The sequence below is a fragment of the Micromys minutus genome, assembly GCF_963924665.1.
Source record: "Micromys minutus genome assembly, chromosome: 26".
In the NCBI taxonomy this organism is placed as follows: Eukaryota; Metazoa; Chordata; class Mammalia; order Rodentia; family Muridae; genus Micromys; species Micromys minutus.
Genome location: NC_137961.1, coordinates 17,065,815 through 17,088,962, shown reverse-complemented (window position 1 = coordinate 17,088,962; position 23,148 = coordinate 17,065,815).

Here is a 23,148-nt window from a genome sequence, read left to right as displayed (position 1 = left end):
AATGTCATTGGAAATGGCCTTTGGTATTTTAATTTCCTTGTAGACTAAACTTGAGGATTTTTTCTTTACGTGCATCATATTAGAAATATGCAAATAGGGAACTTCCATCTTTGAAAGTGAAATAGCTTTGGGATAGGGCATGGCTCAGTCGTGTAACTTTGTGTTGCTTTTGCCTGCTGGGTTTTTTGGTTGCTTGGTTGTTTTTTTGGGGGGGGGCAGTTGTTTGTTTGTTTTGTTTTTAGTTTTTAGGTTTTTGTTTTATTTTATTTGGATTCTGGTTTTGATTCCAAAGCAATACAAATGAATAATAAGAAGTTGAGAAATATTTATCAAGGGCTCAGCAACTTAATATCCAGTATGGAAAATACTCTGAAATACACTTTGAAAACTTTCATTCAACAGAGAAGCACATCCTTCCTATCCTTACTTTTCCAAGCCTTTTCCATGTGAAAATAGATAAAAGTCTTTAAATAGGTATCAAAATGATACCACTTCCAAGTGAGCATTTAGAGACGTGGGTTCTCTGCCCAGCTACTAATTAGCAACAGAACACTAAGAAGACCTGTTTCCTCCCTGGATCGAGTCTTCTCATCCATAAAATGAGCGCACCAGATGAGCTGACCTCTGAGGCTCCTCTCGGTTCTAAAATGCTATGATCTGATGAACCATCTCTTCTCAATTGATTGAAATGAGCGCTAAGAGATCTCCTAAAGTAAACACACCAGGCATGAGTCCAACTGGTTTTCTTTCCCCATTTTTCTTTCCATTCACTTTCCCATCTCTGAGCATAGAGGAATGCAAAGTAAATATCCCCACATCATCTGTTAGAAACCACACCTGAAATCTCCATGAGAATGGCTCTTGTACTCTGCCTTCTGAGCTCTAAAGTTCCCAAGGACATAAGCTCTGTGGAAAACTGACTTGCTTTTAAACATGTGTAAATCCAGCCATCTATTTTACTGCTTTATAAGTTTGTTAACAATTGTAGTTTAGGAGGAGAGAAAAGCAAAAGAGGATTGATGGAAAATGAATGGTAGTGCCCCATCACCAACCAAGGGATATGTTAGCCAGCCTGCTTAATGGTCCAGGGGAACTGGCCCCTTTGTGAATACTCAGTCTCTCAGCACCAAATGACCTCATTTGTTGGCTCAATGGTTTAAAAGAAGCATTCTATTTCCCATGGTTGTGCTCCGTGTATTCAAATCCATAGGGATTACTGTGGCAGAATGCTTCAATCCACTATAGCTTTCTGGCACAAGTCACTTTCAGCAGAGCAAAACAAAGTCAATGTATGACCAAGAAAGACTTAAAATCTCAGTTATATGGTAGAAGCAAGATTCAAGTTATCCCACTGACTTTGTTATCTTCTTTTTTAAAAAGCCGTTATGTTTTTAAAATGTGATTTTAAAACAACATAAAAACTGTGACTTGGACTTTGGTAGAATCAGAATTTGTATTTTGGTGTGATACATGACTGAGGGCCATCCTAGCAGAGAAGGCAGAACTGGGGGTAAAAATAACAATTAAGATTAAACAATGAGCTCAACCTGGGAACTTTTAAGTAAACAAGAGAAAGTGAGCAGTAGAATTGAGAATCAATAAACTTCAAAGGAAGCAGGTATGGAAAGGGACAGAGCCAATCTTCACCTTCTGGAGAAGGACAAAATGGTCCAAAGTCCAACACTGGATGGAAGAGGCTTCCCTGTGTACACCAAATTTAAAATAAAAAGTCTCTTGAAATCACTGTGATATGCTTTCTATGAGTCAGCAAAACTGGCTACAATTTTTAAGAGGGACAGGCCAAATGAATATGTAAGGCCCTTTACTCAATAATACAAAAAATTCAACATGCTGAAGCAAAGGATAACACCAAAGGTGTTTAATTCACCCAGCATGCACCCCTAAGGCTTACTGGTGGCCACTGTATTTCCCCTCATATTTCCATTCATCTTCCACAAAATTGTACAATAATCTGAGATGTTTAGAACATGGACAGGACTTTACACATAGGAACACTAAGTCTCAGAAACATTTCACACCCAGTTAATCAACTAGGATGAGGTCAGAATTTCTATCAAGTTATATGCTATACAGCTCTCACAAGTCAGTTAAATAATAGCATTCCTTGTTTTCCTTGGTTCCTCCTACCACTGAGAAGCAGTTAAATGAACAAAGAGAATAGCATGACATCCATTACAATATAATACACCACAGCCATTTATCTTTTACATTTTTCGAAAGATACATACTTGATTTTCTCTATGGAAGTTTTGTTGATGGGTGTTTTAAATTATACTTATTTATCATACCTTGGCAGAACTAGCCCTTGCATAAAGAAAGAAATGTTTTCTTTAAACATATTTGCCAGCACTGAGAAGTTGCACACGTACACAAGCACACGAACATCCACAAGTGCCCAAACACAACAGGAAATGAACCAAGAACATAGTGTGATAGAACAGATACAACATAGAGACAAAGAAATAAATCAAAATAAGACCCTTGGGGAAAGATTTCTAAGAACAAGTGGCTTTTTTTGAAGGTTATTAAAACCTATTTAGATGAAAGCCTGTGGGAGAAAATTTCAGAAATAGGAGTGATACTGGCTGTAGTGATTTGAATATGCTTGGCCCAAGGAGTAACACTTTTAGAAGGTATGACCTTGTTGGAGGTGGTGTAGCCTGGTTGGAGGAGGTGTGGCCTTGTTGGAGGAGGTGTGGCCTTGTTGGAGGAGGTGTGGTCCTGTTGGAGGAAGTGTTTCACTGTGGGGCTGGGCTTGAGACTCTCCTAGCTGCCTGAGGATGGTCTTCTGAGTTACTTTGGATGAAGAACGTAGAACTCTTTGGATGAAGACATAGAACTCTCAGCTCTCCCAGCACCACATCTGCCTGGACACTTCTGTGCTTCCTCCCTTGATGATAATGAACTGAACCTCATAACCTGTAAGCCAAACCCAATTAAATGTTGTCTTTATAAGAGTTCTTGGTCATGGTGTTTCTTCACAGCAATGGGAAACCCTAAGACACTGGCAAAGGTCTGAAAGTGAAGAAGTGTCAAGGCATAGAGGGAGAACTCATGCAAAGAATGGTAAGAAGCATGGATGAAAACAAGAGCAAAACTTCAAAGGACATTTGGTACAAAGTTCAATTCTCTGGCTTTCTCCTGAAAGCTTTGAGGAACCGCTCTGATAGCCATATGGCAGTCCCATGACAAAGGTACAGTTTTCAGTCAGCAAACACTTCAAAAGAGACATCCTCAACTCTAGAGCTGAAAGCTGGTCCTGTTCATTCTCAGTCTCAAGGTTCCTAAAAGCAAAAAGACTCATGGTTCATAGAATCCTTATAGAGATCTATTTCATACCCAAATGCCCATTGGTAGATAAGTCCTGACTCTACAACCCCATCCAGAAAAGCCATGGGCATTCCGTATGCCTTAAACAACTCATCAAACTTTCTCCAGTCTCAAATGAAAGACCTAGGCCTTTTAAAGCAAGAGTAAGTTTTATACATGCTAGTAATCTAAGTGCTGATGATTTAACATGCTAATTCTTTTTCAATACTAACCTCTTTCTACCTTGCTATCATTCAAGGCTTTTTTTTCTGATCAACTGATCCAGCTCCCAAGCTGATTTCCTGTAAGACCCAAATTGAATCTTATCTATTTGAGGCTCCTATGAATGAGGCGAGATCAGGGATTGTTGCAAAATCGAGAGGTTTATTCATCCAGTGCACTGGGGTGGCCTCCATCCAGAGGAGAGGCAGCCCCAAAAGGTTGTTACAAGCAGTTTTTATAATCTTTAGGGGTACAAGTTACATCAGAAGGTTATAGTTTAAATTCATTGGCTAAGCATATTAGCCTTTGAATCTATTAACTAGCAAGCATGTGACAGGCCGTGGGATCAGAGGGTCAGGTGACTATCAGTCAGTGCATTCAGCGGTTTTTCAAGAATGTTTCTGCTCTTCCCGAGAACTGTGGGGGGAGAATGGAAATTGGCCTAGCCTTGACCTGAGGGGGTAGGATTAAATTTGGTGAAAGCTCCTAGGGTCCTTCACTCTCACTGTAGTTTTCCTCTCTCCAAAGTGATCCTAAACTCATCTCCCCAAGTACCACATACAAAGCATAAGTCTGGGCTGGGGTCATTGTTCAGTGGTAGAATAGTTGTTAGCCTGTGGAAAGCCTTGGACTCAATTTCCACCGCCGCATAGCATTAAATTAAATTTAAAAAAAACCACAGAGTTCTTAGTTGGTTAGTGTGGCTCATATCTGTAGCTTTACCAAATCGGGAAGCTGAAGCAAGACTGTCACAAGTTCAAGATCAAAAGCTCAGATCTGATTGGTTCCAACTCCTGCTTAAGGACCTCACTACCTTTACCTGATGAGGTCTAAACTCACTGGCATGTATGCAGAGTCATCATTTCAAAACCGTCCCAGATCTACACAATCTCGTCTGTTATCTCTCCTTACAGCTACCCCCCTCTCTGCATGTATTTTACTAAGAACCACTGCTGTATCCTACTCAGACTCCACAGGCCAGATCCACATGTCTCTCATCTGTCTCCTTTCCTTAGCAATCACATGTACATATGCTTTCTGGTTGACTCTGATTCATTCTTAAGATTCATGACCTCCTTTAGCAAACCACCCTTTATTCCCCAAGAGTGCTAGATGTGACCCCTCTACGCTCCCCAAATAGTTCTTCCCATGAGTCTTTTCAAGTCTACCTTCATTGTTATACATGTGTTTATGTCCCCAGCTATATTGACTTGTTTGAGAATTCTATCATATCTTACTTATTACAAGAAGGTAAATGGGCATCTGCACCTGTGTATACTGAAGCCATCAAAGTTTGGGTTCCATGATGAAAGAAATGAAATTAGGGAAGGTAGAGAGAAATAAATGGTAGAATAGGTCATAGTAGTAGAAGACATCTTAATTACTAAATATAACCCACAGGCATCCTGGAGAAGCAAAATGTAATGATCCTTATTCTCCCTGGGATCCTCAGGGAATGGGATTTTAAAACAATGCTTTTAAAAGCACTAGAACCTCTCCAGTTCCCCAGGAGGAGGTACATCATGTGAGGAAGTTTTATTAAGACTGGATTGACCAGGGATTGGCAGCCTAATGCTTTTGCCTTCCATCCCTAAGTTGGTGGAAGACCAATATCTATTCTGAGATTGTAAGAAAGTCTCACTTGAGGTGGCAATAAAGCTAGGGGAGGCAAGGCCTCCTTCCACCTTCTTCCTTTCTGGACTATAGCTCAGGACTAATTTGAAGACGAGAAACGATTCCAGTGCCTTGTAAATTGCAATACACATCATAGTCCCTAGCAGCACTGTATCTGCACAGTTAGAAGTCAATTAAAGGAGACCCAGGATTAAGACATCATGTAGACTGAATTATCTCATACCAGCAGGAAACAGTCATTTCTTCAGTTCAGGTTCATGGTCTTTAGAGCAGAAGTTTCAAAGAGCAAAGAAAATGTAGGTAAGTGTAAGCAATCGCTTTTTATAAGACCAAAAATTAAAAATAAATCCAAATATAATATATAAGCACCTCCTTAATATTCTTTAATTAATAAATTGATTTTTGATATATTTTCAATAGAAGCTTAAGGCCTATAGATTCTTTGGGAACAGCTGAAAATACTAAAATGTAGAATAAACCACCACATCCTGCCGCTCCCACCATATGTTTTATTGACTCTCCCTGTTTATGGGATAAAATAGGTGAAATAAAAGTAAAAGTTTAATTACCAGAAATAAAGTGTCAGCAGAGGAGCTCACAGTCAGTGTCTGTACTTGGAGTCAGGCAGCGTGTTTCTGTGGCTCAACTGTAGGCTTTTCATGGTGCAATAAAATAATTTCCACAGTAAAAAAGCATGCGTGCACAGGTGTTCTACAATTTTCTCAGGGAGTTTTCAGGAGTTGGCACACATTTGATAAATGCACTCCCAAGCTCCAAGTCCCCGGGCAGAGGCATGGGGCCTCACACAGAAAAGGGCTTTCCACACCTGCAGTGTTTAAGCACAAGCTTAATGGGAGGCAAGGGGACTGGCGGGACAGGCACCTTTCTCTCCTCCAGTGACTGTGGCCAGATTAATGAGGACTCGTGCATAGAAAGGCAGCATTGTCATTTACTGACTTTGCCCACCCACATTTTTGGTAACCATTACTTTAGAGCGCCCTGTATCATTCTGCCAAACAAGCATAAAGCTCACGAGCCACCTTCAAAGTTATGACAAAATTCAAAATGACAGCCTGGCCTTTGAAGTAACCCCGCTGCCATTATATAGTAGGGAGACATCAAGGCGGTTGGTTCGAAAAGGTTTTCTGCACGTGGTTATTCTGAACTCTTTCCTTGGGCTTGAGAGATGAAGCAGGTGGAAATGTGTGTCCCCGGCCTCTCTCTGTGGACTCTGCCGTAGCCTCCTTCAGCGGAGACCTTGTGCGAATCACTCATGTTCGAAGCAGATTGCCACACAGATGCCTGTGCCATGGAGACAGGAGCTCTCTGCACAGAGCTGCAGACAACCTGCTGTCTCCAAGAGCCAGAGAAGTCGTTCTCTGAACTCCAGCCACTCTAGTGTAGGGCAACATTCATTGTATACGCCATGGGACCATTTCTCCAAGTCATCACTAACTGAAATGTGAGCAGTGTAGTTGACTTCTCTGGTTAGCCAGCTTAACTAAATAGAGTTTTATCTGAAAAAAAAAAAAAAAACTCAGTTCTTGGATGCTCAGTGCTCACAAAGCATCTCTGGAAGGGCTCCTTCTAGAGTGGGCAAGAGAGAGTCAGTGGTGGTGGGGTGGGGAAGGGGGAGATCTTTTCTCTAGGTGCTTGGCCAGACCTTGGAAAGGAGGTAGAAGCTAGTCTTAAAAAGCCTTTCTTGTTACCATTATAGCCCCAGGCTCATACCCAACCTGAATGTTATTGGAGTTCTCAGTGAATTAGCTGGGTCTTGTTGGAACTCACAGACACACACTCTAGTCCCCTGGACCATGCTTTGTTTCTACAGACTGTGGGCAGTGTAAACTTATCTTTGTTGCTATGGGAATGAATAAGGAGTGAAGGGGAGTTAGGGTGTGCTATATGAGAGAAATCTAAAGGAACTCAATGTTAGGAATGTGCCAACAGCTATGCACATCATAAGAGGTCTAAGCCAGAACACTTAGCCAAGATCCCAAATGCAAGGGGAAGTTCTTTGCAAACAAAACCTGAAGCCAGAGCTCAGGAGCCAGGAGGAAATAGTAGAATCAGGTCAGGAAGGAAATAAAATGAGTCCCAGAAATTGCCCTGGTCCTGTCTGCTTGCTTGGATTGTTTTAGTGACTTGTTTTCTATGGCCTGTAATGGTTGAGGGCATTGGCTATTGGAGTAGCAGCCTGTACTGCCAAGCTCCAGAACGATTTGGATCTTACTTTATTTCCTCTCTTGTTCATTTTCCTTTGATTTTTTTTAAAATTTCTTTTCCTCAATGCTAGACTGTTATTGCTATCGACTGAGAACCTAACAGTTGAAAACTAAACCTCTTGCTTGTTGAAAGTATCGGAACAGAACAGTGTTCAAAGCATCAGGGAGAAAGAGCGTAAGGTCTGCCTATGGCAACACAAGCCTTTTCTTCTGATAGTCTTTTGTTCTCAAAGGGAGGAACATGAAACAATACTGTGCCCAGTCTTATGCTAAGTGCTGAAGTCACCAAAGTTGAAAAATACCATCATTGCACCCAACAATTTTACAATCTCAGTGGAACAATAGAAAACCTGCTCATCTGAAAGCGTTTGCCACCCCATGGAAAGAACAACAATATCAACCAAACAAACCCTCCAGAGCTCCCAGGGACTAAAACACCAACCAATGAGTATTCATGGAGAGACCCATGGTTCCAGTTGCATATGTGGGGTGGGGGATAGCATTGGCTGGCATCAATAGGAAGAGAGGCCTTTGGTCCAGTGAAGGTTTGTTTTCCCAGTGTAGGAGAATGCCAAAAGTCTGAGGTGGGAGTGGGAGCATCTTCATGGAAGCGAGGGAAGGGAGAGGGGGGACGAGAGTCAGGAGAGAAGGGGATGACATTTGAAATGTAGATACAAAAAATATCCAATAAAAATTATTTTAAAAAACTTAAAACAAACAAGTGTTCCTCATTCCTCATTTCCAACTGTCTCTTTTCTGGGGTTCCATGGGTTTGGCAGCTTGAATTGAGCTTAGCTGAGTCACCCTCTCTCTGTCTTACTTCCCATGGATTAGCTCCTTCTTGTATATAGAGCCCCAGCTCCTAGAGCCAAGTCTCTGGCAGTTGGATCTTTAGGAAACAAAGCAGGGTCATCCAAGAATGAGCTCTTTCTGAGGTAATAGGGGCAGAGATGGCAGGGTTCTGATGACAAGCTCCCAATCTGCTCTCAGTTCTACTGCAACCTGTTGATCAAATCACTCTTCAACTACAGTGCAGAGATGGAAAGCCAACCCCATCTCCTGGTAAAACAAGCAACAAACAGTGAAAGGTCATCTCTGATTGACCTAACCCCATCTCCCTATAGTACAAGCTACTGTCAGTAAGGGATCATCTTTAATTGACCTAACACCATCTCCTTGTAGAACAAGCTACAGACAATAAGGGGCCATCTCTGATTGACCTTAGCTTCCCAGTCATCACTGAATAATTCAGATGAGTTCCTCCTTCCAGGACTTCCCCAAATTCAATTTTGTGATCAAACAGAAGGTACCAGAACTCACAAGCAAACGCAATGGATGTCCCTCCTCCCCTATTCCCAGCATACAATGGGAAGTTGGAAGCAGGTTATTGCATATTCAGTCAAAAAGGGAAATGGGGAAGCATTAAGTTATTCGCACAAAGCAATTCAAAAAAGCACTTATGTCTATGTGGCCTGAAGAAATAGCCATCCCTTACAGATAAATAGTTTATCTCATCTGGTTTTCAATGCAAAAAAATAGAGAGACACAAAGGCAGATTTCAGTTTTGAATTGTCTTCGTCTCTTTTAATGGTAGGTAATATAATCTTTTCCTTAATTTGGGGGATTTTCATAAGTATCAGGCTACAGTTTGTTTTAGTCAACAAAGATACATACAATTGTTTTTGCGATCATCTACTTTTGTACAGAGGAAGTATTTTAGGATGTTGTGTGATAATGCCGTTACAATATTTAGAAATCATTCTGGCTCTAGTAGTTTGGAAGTTTGTGAGTAAAGAGTTATGTTTAGAGAAAAAGAAAGTCTCATTACATTGGAAGCTGAGAACAATGACCGCATACGTGGGTTCCTCCTGCCAGCACTCCAAGGAGTGAACTCCCATATTGATTGGGGTGACTGATTCTATAGGAAGAAATTGTTTAATCACTTAAGAGGTGTGTATTTTTTTAATTCCTTCCATCTATCCATTATGACACTAGCTGGGTGTTATAAAATTTAATTAATTACTCAATTCTAGAATCAGCCATTAAGTTTTACAAGTTTTGAGTTCTCTCTAGTCCCACAGGTTGTCCTGGACTTCAGGCTCTGGTCACAAGTATTAGGTCCCAGCTTAGCTATATTTCAGTCCCAACTTGACAACAAAACCAGTTTCCCATACATCCCTTGTGGTGGTTTAAATAGAATGCCTCCCATAAGTCTTTAGCATTTGAATTCTACGGTCACAGTTGGTAGTTGTTTGGGAAGGATTGGGAGCTGTGACCTTATGGGAGGAAGCAAGTTACTGGGTGTAGGCTTTGGGGTTTCAGAAGACTTGAGCCATTTCAACTTAGCTATGTCTGCTCCCTGATTTGAGTCTGAGATCTGAACCTTCAGGCCTTAGCTTCTAGCTCTCCCTGGTCACTCTGTCAGTAGCTTGCTGCCATGATGGTGATGGACACTTTTTTCCCTCTGAAACTGGAAGCTCCAAATAAACCCTTTCTTTACCAAGTAGTCTTGGTATTGGTGTTTCATCACAGCGATGGAAATGTGATGAATACACCCTCTTCAGATCAGATTATCGCTATGACAAGTCCAACTTGACAAAATGATACTCTTAAATTATGGCTTATTGCAATAGTTAAAAAAAAAAAAGTGGCCATGTGAAGATACACATGAATGAGGCTGGTTTGGTTTCAGGTGCAGTGACCTCTGTCCCTTGGTGTTGTACATTGTCATGCCCTTTCATGATTGTGTCCACCAGCCCAAGCTCCCTGAACCCTATCTTTTGACTGAACTGATGGAGGTCCATTGTGTACACATTGTTGATTAAACCATTGGTCACAGGTGTTAACATTGGGCAATGAGGAGGAAGGTGCAGAGCTGTAATCTTGTGAATAATTTGCCTGACAGTTACAACCCAGGCTGAAACCATCTAGGGTCCTGCCAAGTATCACCCAGTTAGAACAAAAAAATGTTCCCAATGAATCAAAATTTCAAGGATATTAAGAGGTTTGCAATTCAAAAAAATATTAACAAAATCTTCTTTTTATTATCTCTATCTATACAAAATGGAGAAAGGAGCCTTTTAACACTTCTATTCTCTGTAATAAAGGTAAATAGAACCATACCTGCTAGTATAATACTCCTGAAATTTCAGTGCTTGGGAGGCAGAGGCAGCATGCACAGTGAAGCCCTGTCTCAAATAAAACAAACAACTCAAGAAGTAAACTGACCTCAGCTTGGCATCAGCTGGAACTGTTTGCAGTGTAGAAGTGTCAGGAAATAAAATGAGTTCCTCCTACTGCCACTAGCCAAGGAATCGTGGTGAGCTGAGGGACTGGCTTATTGCTCATACAAGGGAATAAACAGCACAATATTACAAACAATAATTGGTGAAGACTACCCATGGCCATGTGACCACTGCAGAAAAAAAGGGCTGCTATACTGATTATATGTCTTCTTTAATTTGGTGATACTGTGTTCTCCTCTCTGATTACCCTACTCTCCATCATAAGATGTGTTTGAAGTAGTTAATATTTTATGTCAATATGTACATCATAGGATATCAAACCACAAACATCCTCCAGTGAGCAATTTGACACAAAAGATCTCTTGAATCTTCTTTTGGAGAATGAGCGGGGTGAAACAGAAGCCAGAGGACTCTCCTTACTTTGTTGACAGGATAGCTTATCAAGGTATGGCATAGATGGTTCTATCACCAATATGTTGAACTTGGGTCCTCTTGCAATCCCCTCCCTTATGTGGCTGGAGAATAGGGATACAGCCAAGGAGATGAAAAGCCAAAATCCACATCACTTTGGCAGTTTATGCAGTTGGGAGAAATGACGGACTTAGCGGAAGAGAAGGGAGCCCAAAGACTGTGTGTAGGCCTTGTCCACGACAGATAGCAATCCTGGCCACAGCAGTCCCAGGCCTCCCACTTGAGACTGAGTGAGAGAACAGCAGAGCTGGCACCCACCCAGAGACAAAAGTTTCCTATGGTCTTCCATGCACACCTTTCATGACCTTACTTTGGCACAAGATGTCCAAGCTTCTCAGATTGACCACTCCCTCTAGTGCTGGGCGCAAGCATTTAGTGCCTTTTCTCCAAATCTTGGCTCTTCTTCTGAGATTTTTACACCCCACTTTCTCCAGCTCACGAGGTTGAACATCTGTAGTAAGCCCCTATCCCTTACTAGCCATCTTGGCTCTTCTTCCCTGGCTGAGCTGTGATTGAATCAAGAATTTAAACATGACAGAACAAACCCCTAATTTCTGCTTTCAACCAAGGGCCAATCCATGACATGGTCAGGCTTTGCCAGGTACCAGACAGTCTCTTTCCCATGTACAGTATAAGATTTGTAATGCCAGCTTTGTAAGAATAAAGTCACAGTTTGGCCTTAATCTGTCCTATTTGTCAACCATTTTGGAAGCCGAATGGAGAAGAACAATAATTATTGTGGGGCTTCCTTGAATCCCAGAGAGGCTTACCCACAAACATCAGCATTGAAAGCAGTCTGTCTGTTTCTGATAGTGAGAAAGAAGGCAGAAGAACAGAGAAATAAGAAGTCGGCCTGAGAAAGACAGCATGTTCAAAGAAAGGACCCTGCGGAGAAAGGATGAGCCTGAGAAGCAGCTGAAGCTTGCCAAGAGAAGCAAAAAAACGAGAGCTGGGGGGTGGGGGGGGCATTGATGAAGGGCCAGGAAGACTAAATTTCAGTTTTTAATAATAGTTACTTTAATTTTGCTCCAATTATTCCTCTTCTTTCTAATATTAAGTTTTATTATCAGCTTCACTTCCAATTTAATAAAATATGCAATCATCCCTTTTATAGATCTCTTTAGTGCTAATACATGCTTCTTACTATCTAAATCAGAGAAAGGGCCCATCAGCAGGAATAATGAGTCTGGGCTCTCGCTGGCTCTCCCAGCTTTCTTCCTTTATTTGCCTATGCTTGGAATGTATTGCTCATCATTAGCAACGTGTTACTTTTTGGACCATAAGTCCTTTTCTCTACTATAAAGATCATTTGGGGGCATTTTACTAAAGAAGACAAGTGATCTGGGATCTGGAAATGCTTTTCCAGCCGCTGTGTCTGTCAGAAGGGCTACCCGTGAATTTTGTCTCCCAGTGTCTAAGTTCAACTGCGTGTCATGAATCACACTGTTGGAAAGCATACCAAGGTTTCCCTTTGGTCTCTTTCCTCTCCCTGCCTCCCCTCACTCTCCCTCCATTTCAAATTCATTTCTGTTTCTGTTCCCAGCCTAATGAGACTGTGATCAATGGCTCTCCAGCTGACCCTGCCCCCCAGTGTTCAATCATACCTTCTCTGTCTCATCCACTACAGTCCTCTCTTTGTCAACTGATGGATTTATTTAGTTAAGACAACTAAAAATACAATCTCACTCCAATTCCACAAACAGACCTCTGGCTTGTTTTCCTTTATTTTATAAAATCCAGCCAACCACAGATACTAAACTCTGTGGTCACAGGGCCTGTCCCTAGACTGATACTATTTTCTTCCTCTGTGACTAGATTTTTAAATATATCTTTTTCTTTCTTTTTTTAAAATGTTTTTTCTCCTGGATGGTTTTCTAAGACGGAGATTCCAGGGTCCAATATCAAAAGCCCTATCTCATGACTGTTTTCATCATAAGTTATGTGTCTCTTTTCCTCATTAACTGAGGAGCACTGTCCCATCAGCATCTGCTAAAGGCAAGGTCACAGAGGCTGCATCCCAGACACCTACATAAAGCTGCCCACAGAAGAGCCTGATGACCATGGACCAGAAGAGTTACCTAAAGCCCCTTCAGGCTGCCCTTCCTGGTTCCTGCAATTGTACCAATGCCACATGACTGGACATAGCTATGTTATTGGATGTTGTGAATGAAATGCGTTCACAAATTCTATAACATTATTCCCAAATTCCCCTAGAGGTTGCTGTGACCTTTGATGCCACCAAGACACAATATGGAATCAAGCCTTCACGACTTGAATCTATCTCTATACTTTAATAGGAACTACAAAGGTTCATGGCATATGCAGAGAAATGTGTTCTGTCTCTCTTTCTCTGTGTCTCTTTCTGCTTCACTATCTCTCTGTATGTTTCTCTCTTCCTTAATTTTGAGCTAATATTTTCCACATTGTGTGTTCTAAGGATGAAGGGGTCCATTTTAACCCGACTTTGACCTAAGCAGAGTTAAGGAAATGAGTTCTCTTAGTCTTTATTTCTTTGCCTGATAATCCTTTGTCTTTACACAAATGTGCCTACAAGATTGATCATCAGGAAGATCCCATGTGCTCTGGGACAACTCCCATCCCAGGTAAGTATTTCAAGTGTAATTTCTAAAGGTAGTCTGCAATTCACACAGAGAAAACGGACCTTTTATCTTACTGATCCAATTTAAATCATAGTCTCTAATGTAACAGATCTCAGTGAAATTTCTCCTCTCTTTCTGTCATTTGTGTGCTCACTGCTTTAATAATCATTCAGATTTGCAGAAGGAAAAAATCAAGTAAAACATGATTGAATTTTGATGCCACTTGGGAAATATAGACAGAAATGAGAGACTATTAAGATGTTATGAAAGACACTAAGAAAGTAATTGCATAGTATACTATATCTTATCCAGAGTTTCCTAGACAAGGTTTACAAAACACTTTCAGATTGTATCATGCAGTTTTCATAGGGATGAGATGTCTTTCATCTGAGGGTGCATATGTCTTTAGGACAAAATGTTAGAGACATAATCATATTGTATCTGCCTCCATATTGAGACAAGAAGACAATCAGAACAGAATGACAAGAAAGCCATACAAGGAACAATAGAGAGAATGGCATCTGTTCCCCATTAAACAATTTCTATTATAATAATGCAGTGTGTGTGTGTGTGTGTGTGTGTGTGTGTGTGTGTGTGTGTGGTGTGTAGCCAAAGAAGGAAGTTTAGAGCTATCCCAGTCCATCGTTTTAAATCACCAATAGCCTATAGCCTATAGTATACTCAGGGAATATTTGACATCTGTCTAAATCCTTCCTCACACTCCTTACTTTTATTCCAGCAAGGTAATCACAAAGTTCATTCACTTTGCAAATGAGAAGGTGCAGAGAGGGGACAACATTTGCCAGGGTTGACACAGCTAGTTAGTGACAGCGTTGGTCCTGAACTCAAGTGTGTTGTTCCAGAACACTCAACTACATATCAACCCATACTGCCCATGAGCTTCTAGGCATTCCTGGAATCCATTAAAATTATATGTTTGATAGAAATTTCACTGATTAATTATGTTCTGTGTCTATGCCAAAGAGTGCTATATTCAATTTATGAAAGTGAAGGCTTAAATGAAAATGTGTTGTCCAAGTGTCATGTGCAAGGCCTTAGAGTTTTCACACCCCTCCTTCAAAGCGCTAAGGGGAGTTATCAGCTTCCTTCTAAGCCTCCCAAAATGCCTGGGAAAGGCCCAGTGGGCAGTTTCAATTATGCCTGATTTATAAATAGAAACACTGATCCACAGATGGTGAGAAATGAAACTGAGTGAGAGGTTTTCCCAGATCTTTCGGCTGACCACTGCTTGTCAGGCCTACACAATGTCCAGGTAGCCACACTTTCTGAAAAAGCTGGCCCAAAGGGCTGGTGAGTACTTGGCTCTGCTGTGTGTCACCTGGAGCACACACAAATGAATTACAGTAGGGTAGGAGTTGGCCACGGGGTTAAACAATGCACACTGGAACTGCTTGGTTCTAAGACGATAGCAAGCGTAATGGGCTCAGGAAATGGTAAGAAGGCATCAGACTCTGTCTTAAGAGAAAGAAGATGGTTGAGAAATGAAAAAAAAAAAAAAAAACTTAAGAAGGCTGGGAAAGAGAATTCTCTGCAAGTAGAAACTTTGGCTCATTGTTCTTTTTTCTTGTGAGCTGGATTCACACTTTATACAATGGATTATCATCTGTAATGTGGTAGGTATGGCCATGTGCATATCATTAGAAAATGTATTTTAGCTACAATCCATTTTCTTTCTCTTTGTGCATTGTGTGTGGTTGTGTGTGTGTGTGTGTGTGCAAATGTGTGTGTGTGTGTGTGTGTAAGTGTGTGCATGTGATCTGAGTGCACTTGCATGTGAAGAAGTCAAGGGTGGACTTCAGGTTCTTCCATTTTTCTTTACCTTACTTTCAAGCCAGACTTTCTCTTGTTATCACTGCCCCCTCGTTGTTTTAGCTATACATGCTGGATAGCAAGATCCTGTGATCTCCAGTCTCCTTTCTCCCAGAGATGGGCTTACAAGTGTATTCTACTTCACTCAATCTTTATGTGAGTCCCAGGGAGACAGATTTAGGTTGTCTTCCTTGTGCATCAGACAGTTTACCTATGAAGTATCCCTGAGACCTCACAATATTTGTTAGTCCTTTCCTTTCTGTATATCTGTTTGCCACTGCCCTGAGATTATTTGCTTGAGTAGCCAATAGCTACCTCATCTTACCCAAGGAATGTTATGTGGATATATCCTATTATTGTCTACTTCAGCCTAAGTATGAAAGAATAAACTTTATTTTTTTAAAAAAATAACTAAGCATAGTTGGCTAAATGATAGTACTTTTTAGGTGCTTCGCAAAAATATGAAATTCCCTTCTTTTCTAACTCTTTTCTTTTTTTTCTCCAAATTTAAAAGGTGTTTATTTTCTACCTGTTCCCTATAACCCCATGCACTCTAATGTATGGGTGGTAAGTATGATTAAGGTCCGGACAACTTTGGTTAGCACATCAAAGAGAAGATGTTAGAAATATTCATGCCATTCAGTGGCTATTTGGCTTTTTTGGTGGTTAAAGGATCTGCCCTTCACTTCCAACTCAGAACCTCCGGGCACTAAGGAAACCTTGAAGTTGTTGTCCATCTTCTGCTTTGTCAAACTCACTTGCTCTATGCAATATGGCATTACAAACTATGTCTACACTGAAAGGTAATATGCCAAAAATGCTTGATTGCTTAAAAGGGGGGAACTGCTAAATATGGAAATGTTAAATTGTTTTTATCCTTGACTAAGTAATGTATACAATTATGGTTTAACATTTAATGCCATTATTTAACATGTGAAGGTAAATAAATAAAATTGGCTAACAGAAGCAATACTGTAATATTATTTAATCTGCAGTTCATGGTGCATTTAAAAATAATAATTTTGCAAAGAGCATTCAGAAACATTTGATCTTTAAAATTCATGCTTTTGCTTATTCTAGTGTTTGTTGATTTGAAGGCTTTGAGGTCAGCCCAGTAAATATTCAGTTTGCTTGGCACAAACTGTGCAGGAATCTAATAGAAAGCAATATTGTTGAAAATGGATATCAATTGAAAACAGAGAGCAGCGTCAACTATTCCCCACTGGGAACAGACAACAATAAAACCAGTCAAGCATTACACAGCCAAGCCTGCCAAATGTCATTAGAGTAGAGAAAAAAGGAAGGGAACATGGTAGGGAAAGAGGCACTTGGCTTTATTTCTTTTTCCTCTGATTTAAAAAGATATGCACACACACACACACACACAGAGAGAGAGAGAGAGAGAGAGAGAGAGAGAGAGAGAGAGAGAGAGAGAGAGAGAGAGAGCCTGGAGTTTTGCAGAATAAAGGATAATAAAATGAGAATTACCCAAGCCAATCACACTGTTCCCTTAGGGCTGGCATATTTTGCTTTGCTTCCAAAAGTAATTGTCTTAAGAAAATTTTACAAATATTTGTATTTCTTCAGATGATTAACACCACGCCCCATTATTCTTTGGCTGGGCTGCATCTTTGATCACAAAGTTCCCAGTTTTAAACCAGCATTTTGAGGTCCAGTACTATGATTACACTTGGATCATTGCTTAGTTAATTGATCTGAGTACCTTTGCAAATTCTTCATTGTTATTGCCAAGTATCAGGGAAGAGACTCCCAGAAGGAGCAGACTGCAGAAAGCCCTATGGCAACGAGAGATAGATACTCACAGCAGTTCTGAAACCTGTCAAATGATGGGATGTAGTAATAGAAAGGCTGGGGAAAGGGAGCAAGGAAGGAACTGACACCCCTTCCTCACCTAAATTCAGATTTGAAACCCAGCGGTGTGACCACCCCTAAACTTCTACTGTATTTGTGGCATTTTCATTGATGACTTGTAAATTTTCAAACAAAGAAAAATTGTCTCCTACAGACAATGGTCAGGCTATTGAACAGCCAGCCAAGAGCTCCCCCTAGTGAGATTGTATACATATTAACATGAGCTTTCAGCCACACTTCATCATGCACTTGCAAAAGAGTACACACACACACACACACACACACACACACACACACACACACACCTTAATCTTGACTCACTATTCCAAAATATTATTTATTGCTATTCTTTGAGAAGAATATTTTTTAAAAATCTTCCAAACACTCCTGATTATTTTTCCTACACTATGCTGTTAAACCCATACCAAAACAGCACAGCCAGGGAGAACTCCCTCTGAAGGAAAAAATTGTCATAGTGATCAAATCAGTTTGAAATAGCAATAATCACATATTGGCTCCCAATCTGCATCCTAAAGTAGATGCTATCAATGTGGAACGTCCTCAGGGGCGGCATATTACTACGTCATTAGCATAATAACATTGTTGTGTAAACAAAATAAAAGACAGACTTGAATACAAGAAATATATTTTACACTGCATTGATGTCTCCAGCTCCTACAGGAAACCCTCCCATCCTTGGCCAACCCGTTCTTTCTGTTACATCAGGGCTGTGATTAGACACCTAGGGATAGGTGTCAGCAGCTCTCTGTGTCAGTGAATCTCATGTGTGAGCACATGTGTGTCTGTGTATTTTGTTGCAGAGAGATGTGTAGAACACTCAACCTCCCCATATTTAACAGAACTAATTTGCTGTAATATCTAGCCTTGCATCTCCCTAATCAACCCTAATTCCCTCAAATACATTTTGGCTTTCTCCAAAAAGACATTTTATTGGTTTTTATGATCCTTAATAGGACTCAAAAGGGAGAGTAGGCATTATTTAGGGGGAAGGAAATGGCAAGTGTAGAAATCAGATGCAGAGATGAAAGGGATTTAATGTCTTCCTTAAAATTCTTTTAGAGTCATATCAACATTTTTAATAAAATACAAATGGCTGTAGTTTTATAAATAGCAGCTGCTTATGTTAAGTATCCAGTGCCCTCTTGCTCCTGCTACTATATTTTTTTTTATTAAACCATAGATTTCTTAAACCAAGATGCGATACTAGCTGTAAGATGTTAAAGGTACCTTAGAATTTGGTTCCTATGCTGCTATACAATCACACGTGATCCTTGAAGCTGGCAGATAGCAAAATGGCTCAGACAGGTGATGGCCAAAACATGTTGTTCATGTCATTGCAACGCTCTGAGTAAAAATTATATGCATATAAACTCCGAGTTCACCGGGACCCCGTTTTTATGAATGCTATTGCTTTTTTCCCTCAGGGGCTGCTAACAACGTCAGTCTTTGCAACACTAGGGAGGAACAACCTGCCTTGGTAATATACACAATACAATGTGATTTATCTTACTATATTTCACAAAGGATGTGTTTTACAAATCCATTTAATGTACTCAGACATTTGTCTTTTCCATGATTCGAAACTTCTACAAAGCAGCCGCAATGACAAGGGAACAGGTAAGGGGTAGGGAGGAGAGTGGAGCCAAGGTACTTAGTAGGAGAGGTGGGGCTGTCATTAATTTACTACCCTAGGCCAAGGTTAGGGCTTAGACTTTGATTTTGTAAAACTCACACCTGTGGTGGGTTTATTCACATTCAGGTTGTGAGTGCATGATTCAGGGTGAGGGAACTGGCTTCCTTCCTTACAAAAAGGAAAATTATAATGCTCAACACCTCCCTGAACCAAAATGAAGCAACCACAGAAAGGCCTGAATTTAGACCTATTATGTTAATTAAAATTCTGTCAGCATCTCTGAGAGTGTAATTTGGCCCAATGTGTTAAAAAAAAAAAAAAAAAACAACAACAAAACATCATGAAAATTAGCTAATGAATATTGTGCAGTCACTTTCCTAACATAAAATAACTCAACCATTTAAATTGCACAAATTCCAAAATGGCCTAATTTACAATACGTTGTTTGCTGGTTTGCTGTAGGAGAGCTTAACCTAATAACGTGGTGAGATTGCATTCTTTCAAAGTCCTAATTCTTTATAAATTAACAAGAGACTGAATATTCATACGAGTTTGGCTATTACATCCCTACATATTAAACTCTGATGATCTTTACTGCTGCTCAACCTCATCAATCAGAATTTGGGGCTGTCAGTTCACACTGGGTTCAGAATGGGGAGTCTCAGGCTCTTGATGACAATTACATCTGATGCTGAGATCCCACACAGCCCTTGGAGTTTCAGTTTCCTTCTCTACATTATGACCAAAGTCTCCCCTTTCCTAGGACCTTTTAGGATGGTTGTGAATATCAGCATTAGTATGTGCACAAAGTGCTTTAAATGACTGAAAGTGCTTAATAAATGCATGGATGATTACCTTTAAAGTGTTCTTTTAGTTAAGTGTTAAAAATCGCACCTTTTTCTATTTGCCCCCTTATTGTTTTAGCCAGGGTCTGTTACTGAACCTAGAGCTGAGTTTCTATAGTGCCTAGCCAGTGGGCCCTTGAGATGTCTCCAGCACTGCACTGAAGTGTACCTTGCTTCTAAGTGGGTGCTAGGGGATCTGAACTCGGCTGCCCATGGCTGTATATGTGTATCCACTAAGCCATCTCGCCAGTCCCTGAAAAGTAATGTTTTAATCAGTCAATAACCCACATATTCACTTTATGCCTATTTTTCAAGCCTATACATGAGCATTTCTTTCTCTTTTTGTCCAGGAAAGCAGTAAGTGCTGGAAGTTACTAAAAGAGGTTTATTGTAGAATGAAAATCTGTCCCTGGTGTCATTAGAATTTTAATTTCTAATTAAATTCCAGTCACCTTCTCAAGACAGGGTTATCCCTACATGTAGTAAGAAAATAGTTGCATATGTAACTTCTTGGTTTGGGTTCTTGCAGACTTAGGAGTGTCATCCAGGGTTTATCATGGGAGATTTTATAGAGATATTCCCAGTGCAACAGGAGAGTCTAGATTTGTTTGTTTTCAAATTCATCATAACCAAGATGGAAGAAACAAGCAGCCCAATACGTAACATTTTGTTTTGTTTTGTTGCATTATTTATCTGTTTTGAGACAATAGCTTACTCTGTAGCTTAGACTAGCATGGAATTTGTGGCAATCCTCCTGCATCAGCCCCCACAATTCTAAGACTGCAGACATAAGCCACTATACACAGTTCAGGTGTATTCCTTTGTAACAGGCAAAACCATCTGTATAGAAACATCACACGGTTATAAAAATGAACTACAAACGCACAATGGAAAGGAAGCTCAAGTGCACAGTACCAAATGCAGAAAGCCAGGCTCACAAGCTACATGGGCTATTATGTGCATCCTACTCTGAAACCAGATAAATCTATACAACCTCAATGCAGAAGAGAAAGGGGCAGTTCACTGTGGCTGGGGGACGGATGAGAGCAATGGATGCAAGACAAGAAGACAATGTGCAAGGCTGGGAGCTATGCCCTGACTGAGGATGGTGGTAGCTACAACCCCCAATGATCTTATCAGAGCTTACTCTCAAAGGGGAGGTACAATATGCAAATTAGACTTCAGTAATTTGGGTTTACTTTCTTGTAATCCTGCTCAGGTTATAAGTCTCCAGTTACCATTAAATTAGTATTAGAGACTTAATCTGAATATAGCTAAACTTAAAACAAGGCTTTTGGTAAGTGTGCATGTGTGATTAATTTCCAGAAGGTACAAAAAGTGTATTCATCTTCTAACAGTAATAGGAGTTTTATTTTTATTGTATCCTAAATGGGTACCAAAAATGCGCGGTCCTAGCATAGGCCCATAGATCTTACCTTCTCTCCACTGCCCTTATCCCAGAGGGGCTATTTATCTTGTTTTATAGATGTTGCCCTCAGGAATTGGGTATGTACCCTCATCTTAGGCTAGTCAAAATCCTCAGCTGGATACAAAAGGACCTCCCTTGAGCTCTGAGTAAATACATACCCAGAAATATCTCAGCAAGGTCCCAAAGAAGAGAACATAAAATGAATGAATCAAAAATAGCTGCTCAGATCCGGCCAAGAATCGGAACCCTTCCACTGCACAGATAACACGCTGTAAAATGCTCCTGCCAAAGCCTTCCTTCTGAAGATGAGGCTTCAGCCTTGGCAATGTGATATTCTTGCTAATAGAATTGTAAGATCTAAAGAACTCTCCATGGACAGCTGCTTCCTAGGACATCCAACGAGTCAGAGGATAGTCCTTACAGTGGGGAGAGGTGGGGGCAAATTGCCACCTTTCCCCAAGCCCCATTTCATCCCCTCTGCTGCAATGCTGAATAAAACAAAGCCCAACTAATCAATCCCTGGAAAGACAATTATCCGCAGGTGTCTCCCAGCCATTCAGACTGGTTCCCTGTTCTTTGCTCCTCATTGACATTAGTCTAATCTGTGACAATCAGATCAAAATCCTGCCAGACTTTTTACCTCATTAATTTTCTATTGTCTGCTCAGAGGCAGCCTGAGCATCTCCCTCTTCAGGCAAGGCTGGCTCTTGTCTGCCTTCGGTTTCTGTCCCTTTCCCCTCTTCATTCTTACAGATAAGTGGTTCTTTTAATTTAATAATTTAACTACTTCTGGAGCCAAATAAAAAGAAAGATTTTATTTTGAAAACTGACAATTTTGAGACAGGCATATATGAAAGGCCCGGATTGCCTAGATTTGCTCTCCAAATGTAGAGAAAGGTTTTGTAGATGAGAATCTACGGTAAGTCTGCTTTGCCATTTTCCTGTTGGGCTAAATCACAACCATGTTGTTTGCTTGGTGGATACATGTCTCCTGTGTGTCTTTAACTCTGCAAGAGAAGTCTTTCCCAGCATAGCCTTATTTGCATTTGGAACGGTACTGGATCAGATCAGAAGCAGGATGCTCAAGGGAAGGTGAAGGTGTTTTCTAAAAAGCCTTTTGTTTAGCATAGAAGGACTGTGAGTTTTACTTCTTCAGAACTGAATAAAATACTAGATAAAATATTGAAGTTCCTGGTCAACTAACTACAGCAAACCTGTCTGTCTCTTTTATGGCTTAGCTAGTATATTTCTCAAGGAGATTCATACACATTTCTACTTCTGAAATGGCTCAGGGTCACTCATTATAGTCCTCAGAAGTTGAGGCCAAAAAAAGAAAATTGCTAATAGTTTTTCATCAAAACTGCACTTCACTATTAGCTGTGTTGTTGACATATTTTTTTTTTAAATCTAAGTGATATTTATAGAATGTCATGAACTGTTATATTCATTTTTTCATTATTTATTTCCTCACTGAACATAAGTAGACATTTTCTGATGTACCAAGAAGCATCTATCTGATGCCTTGACTAAGTTTTACTTCCTTTGGGGAAAATAGTAATAATAACCTTTGATTGCAAAAGAACATCATAATCTACATTGCCATTCCTGATTCAGCCCATGCCAAGAACATGGGACAATTTACATATGCTCTAATCAAATATTTGGGGGCTGGGAATTCTCACTGCATATCTCTAGTTCAGGATTATGTGACATGCCTTGGATTTCAGCCAAACTTAAGGCTCTTCATTTTTAAAAGCATAACCACCCACAGAAAGGGGGAAAAGCCCAGT